The sequence below is a fragment of the Cannabis sativa genome, chromosome 7 (genome assembly GCF_029168945.1).
Source record: "Cannabis sativa cultivar Pink pepper isolate KNU-18-1 chromosome 7, ASM2916894v1, whole genome shotgun sequence".
Classification (NCBI taxonomy): domain Eukaryota; kingdom Viridiplantae; phylum Streptophyta; class Magnoliopsida; order Rosales; family Cannabaceae; genus Cannabis; species Cannabis sativa.
Window position 1 is genome coordinate 24,001,935 of NC_083607.1, and position 5,595 is coordinate 24,007,529.

Consider the following 5,595-nt stretch of genomic DNA (forward strand, 5'->3'; position numbering starts at 1 on the left):
GCTAAAAATTTATTTTTTGTTTTTACCAACAAAGGTCGGCATACCAAGGTACTTGGTATGATTCTTGACAAGAGTTACCCCCAAGTTTGTAGCTATGTGATTTGCCAAGGAGTCATCAATCTTACATCCCACACACATTTCAGTCTTCTCAAGGTTTATGCATTGCCCAGATAATGATGAATAATCCTCACGATTTCCCTTTAGTGCAATGCTATCCTCCATATTTGCGTCAAGGAAGATGAGGCTATCATCCGCAAATAAGAGATGAGAAAGTTTTTGCTCCATAGACCCAAACTGTAAGCCATGTATTCTACAAGCCCGTTCAGCTTCAAAAATTAAGCAAGAAAGACCTTCAAAACACAATAAGAAAAGGAAGGGAGAAAGGGGATCACCTTGTCGTAAGCCTCTTCCAGGAACAAAGTAACCTTTGGTAGAGCCATTGATAAGAATGGAGAAGGAGACCACACGAATGCAATTCATGATCTTAGTTGTCCACATCTTATCGTAACCCAAGCAAGTCATCATAGTTTCCAAGAAGTCCCACTCAACTCTATCATACGCCTTTGACATATCTAGTTTTACTGCCATTTTCTTTCCATTTCCAAAACGCCCTTTTCGCATACAATGGAGACTTTCAAATCCAATAATGGCATTATCTTGAATAATCCGGCCTCCTATGAATGCACTTTGGTTGGCTGAAATTACTGAATTCATGCTTTGCTTCGTCCTATTCGCTAAACACTTTGAAATAGCTTTGTAGATAACATTGGTTGGTTTTATGCCCTAAATAAAACTCATTTCAATATAATCAGATTTACTTATTAATATAGATCAGAAATAACATTTAATGTTGCATGGTTCACATGATTTATTTCATGATTATATGTAAATAATGTATGAATTCATCTGAAACCCTTTTCACATACTTGATCCTGTTTATTGTGCTGTCAACAGATTGGAAAGTAAACATGACTATGTGAATAAAGTTTCCTAGATTTATCAGACACAGGGTTTTACTGATATGATAATCTACAACAGAGTTTACTTGCATTTGGAGAAATGCTATGTTCTTTCCAGAGCATTGGTTAAAGTAAAGCTCAGGTTGGATGCATGGAGTATGCATCGGAAGGGACCGATATTGAACTTTGACTTAGATTTATTAAACTTACTGTAATATCTATTCAAGTCAATATCGCCTAGTTGATCCTAGATCAAATGATCTCAATCCTGTTATGATTAGGCTCGATCTCGAGAGGCTATTCGTGTTCTTTGATTTGTTAGTTAAGCGTACTTTTGGGTCAGGGTGATACGTACATTTTGGGAATACGGTAGTGCAATTGAGTGGGAGCGCTAACATAAACATGGAATCTATAGCTTCTATCTGGTGAATAGTAAGTAAAGGATGATCTCCTTCGAGCTTGACCAAACGAAAATAAATGGTGGAGATCTCATTTCACATAAGCTGAAATATCATTTATACGTGGTTAAGTTTTTTAAGGATTAAATACATTGTAGGGTGTAACGGTAATCTAATCCCTTTACAGTGTAGACCATTCATATAGAGAATCATTGATCAAATTAGGATTATAAAAATGGATAGCTAATGATGTGTCTATATGGTGGAACATATAGAGCATTCTATATACTGAGAGTGCAATTCTAAGTTCTATGCGTGGATTCAATGAAGAATTAATAAGGTAGTGAATTTTAGTAATAAATTCTTGATCTACTTATTGGAAGCTCAGTTATATAGACCCATGGTCCCCGCACTAGTTGAGATAATATTGCTTGTAAGAATCATATAATTGGTTTTAATTAATCAATTATAATTCTCAATTTAGACTATGTCTATTTGTGAATTTTTCACTAAGTAAGGGCGAAATCGTAAGGAAAGAGTTTTAGGGGCATATTTGTTAATTATGATACTTTGTATGGTTCAATTAATAAATATGATAAATGACAATATTATTTAATAATTATTTATAGTTATTAAATAGTTAGAATTTGCATTTCAATTGTTGAATTTGAAAATTGGCGTTTTTGAGAAAATCAGATGCAAAAAAGATAAAACTGCAAGATTGCAAAAAGTGAGGCCCAAATCCACTATGCATGGCCGGCCACTTTTGTAGGGTTTTCCCTCTGATATTTTCATTATATAAATGCCAAATAATTCAAACCTAACCCTAGTGGAATGCTATAAATAGATAGTGAAGGCTTCAGGAAATTTACACTTAAATTTTCTACTTTTTCCTTCAGAAAAAAAACCTGAGCCTTTCTCTCTCCCTATCTTTAGCAGCCACTTCTTCTCTCTCTTCCCTTTTCAATTTTGAAATACTTAGTGTTAGAGTAGTGCCTACACACAGCAAGTGATACCTCAATCAGAGTGAGGAAGATCGTGAAGAAAGACTTTCACCAAGAAGGAGTTTCAACACTAAAGAATCAGAGAAAGAAATCCAGGTTCAAATATTGATAATGCTCTGCTACAGAAAGGAATCAAGGGCTAGATATCTGAACGGAAGGAGTCATATTATTCTGCTGCACCCAATGTAAGGTTTACTAAACTTTCTATGTGTTTATTTCATCGTTTTAGAAAGTTCATATTTAGGGTGTTAATCAACATACTTGTGAGTAGATCTAAGATCCTGGTAAAATAATTTCCAACAAAAATTACATAGACTAATAGGACGGAATTCAGACATCACAGTGGGCTTTTGAACCTTCAAAATTAGGCAAATCAGAATTTTATTAAGCCTTCTACAGTCGGCGTTATTGTTTAGAACATCCAGGCAGGCTGAGGTGACTTCTTTGCCCAGTATATTCCAGTTTTTTTTGGAAAAAAAGCCCCGGGAGACCATCTTTTCCTGGTGCTTTAAGGGGATTTATTTGGAATATAGCTGACTTCACTTCCTCACTAGTAAAAGGTTCCAGCAAAAAATCATTTTTCAGCATTACTTAGGCGACGAGGAACACATCTTTGGAGGGTACTCAACAGATGTGAACCTCTATTCGCTTTGGTAAAGAGTTGCTGAAAATATTTAATGGCAATGGATTCAACCTCTTTCTCATTAGTTCTCCATTGGTGAGTATTATCAAACAGCCCCATAATGGTGTTTTTCTTTCGTCTATGAGAAGCCTTAAAATGAAAATACTTTGTGTTTCGGTCTCCATGTTTTAGCCAAAGAGCACGACTCCGTTGCTTCCAATAGATCTGTCTTTTTTCCTCCACACAATTAAGATCCATCTCAAGCTTATGTTTAGTGATCCAATCTTCCCTACTAGTTGAGTTTGCGAGGCTCTCAATCTTTCCTTTTGAGCTCTTTTGTTTTAGCAAACATTTCCTTTTTCTGCTGAATGTTCCAAGTATTTAAGTGTTTCCCACATGACTCTAAAAGCCGAGAGATATTGAGAATTGGATTATCCTTAGCCTTTCTTTCCCACACCTTTGTAATAATCTTTTGAAATTCTTCATTGTTCGCCCAAGCTTGTTCGAAATGAAATCTAGTACCCCACCTTTTATTGAAAGTTTCCACATTTTTCCCCGGACTAGCTTGAAGCAAAATAGGCCTATGATCCGAATTCCACCAATTTAAGAGCGATACGGTATTCTTTCGAAATCTCTCTTTCCAACCAGGATTGCACACTATTCTGTCAAGTTTCTCAAAAATCAAATTTGCGGTCCTCCCATTGCACCAAGTAAAACCATCGTCTTCCGGCTTGATTTCTCGCAACCAACAATCCGAAAGTGCATTTCGAAAATTCCTCATGAGATAATCGGGTTTAGGTCCCCCTCCCTTTTTTTCTTTGCTATTAACAATCTCATTGAAGTCTCCGCCACACACCCAAGCTCCATTGAACATTGACTTAAGCCGTTTCAAAAGCTTCCAACTTTCTAATCTTCCTCCCGGGTCGGGGCTGCCATAAAAGCCTGTAAATCGCCAAGTAAAACCCAAGTAATTTTCAACAAGAGCATCAATATGAGATCCGACCAAAGAAGCGCCAAACCTCCACTTTTACCCTTAGCATCAACCGAGAAACAACCAACATAACCCAATTGGATTCTAATATACTCCATCCGAACACTATTCAGCCGTGTTTCCGATAAGAAAATCATCCCGGGATGATAGTCTTTGACATGGGATTTGAGGGTGTTTAAAGTCCAAGGGTTCCCAAGCCCTTGGACATTCCAAAATAAGGCTATCATTGCTCTCGGCGACTCAGTTCCACTGAGTTCGCCGCTTTTAATTCCGTGCCAAAGGTCAAATCAGAATACCCCGAAATGCCCTTTATATCACAACCCCGACCTGCTACATTCACATCCTCCACTATCACCTCCTTAGTGCCATTGCCCCCTTTGTTTTTCGACCTTTTAGGAATCACCTTTCTCCTTTTAGATGGTCCCTCCATCTTTTTCAAAGAAGCAAAGCTAGTATCATAACTTATGGGAATGTCCATTAGAATCGACATTGCAGCCAAGTTGTTGTCCATCAGATTCTGTTGAGATCTAGAAGCATAATTACTTTGGTGTTGTATCAATTCCCCAACAAAATTAATGAAGCTCTCTTCCCTCCAAGAACCATCTCTCTTCGAACTTCCTTGTCCAGCATTCATCATTCCCCTATCCAATCTGAAACAATTGTTCTTTAAGTGATTAGGGGCTTCCATTTCAGTAAGAATCAAATTCGAATTATGGCCTTTCTCAACTTCCTTACCCTTCCCCAATTTTTCAGGAACTTTATTTAGGGAAAGAGAGGAACTAACCCGTGGCACCATAGTTAGATGCGAATTGAATTCGAGTGAAGAATCACCACTAGCATTCGGAACATGACCCGTAGGTAGCATCATCAATGAAGTAGGCGTTTTTTCAGGATATCCAGGAGGCCTTAATCTGTGTTGTATTACCACACGGATCTTGACTGAATGAGGTAGAGAACTCTTGTCGTTCATTAACTTTTAGCCAAGAACCGTATCCTGACTGCTGCTTCCCCGATCCATCTTCAAAGAGTTTAATTAGTTCTGCACAAGCCCGAGTATCATGTCCCACAAAACCACAATTAAAACACATAAAGGGTAATCGATCGTACCTATATGGGAGCCAAATCTTTCGACCTTCACATGGAAATAGAAAGCCTAGGCAGAGCGGATTTGCAATGTCATGCCACGCTTTGAAGGTAAAGTAACCCTTGGATGCGATCTTGGGGATATCTACATTTTGAACATGGATAATGTGTCCCTCAAAGCCCGCCAATCGTTCCCTATTTCCCTGAGTAATTGATCGGATGGGGAGGTTCAGAATGCGTCCACTGAGTGGAAATTTGGTGAGCACTTTGTCCCAATCTTGTGGGATTCCTTCGAATTTCTCCAGAATTAAGGTGCCATTGTTAAGAAACCATGGATTCTTGGCCAAAATTCGATTCAAATCTTGAGACGATTTGAATGAAAATACCAGGAAACTTGGAGATTTTTTTGTATATTTGATTTCAACTCTCCAATTTCTTTCGGAGATCCCCCAGACTCGTCCCAATATAGTCTATAAGAGTGAGCGACTGATCGGGCGATTTGAGCACCATCGTCCCATCGCACAAAGCGATGCCACTT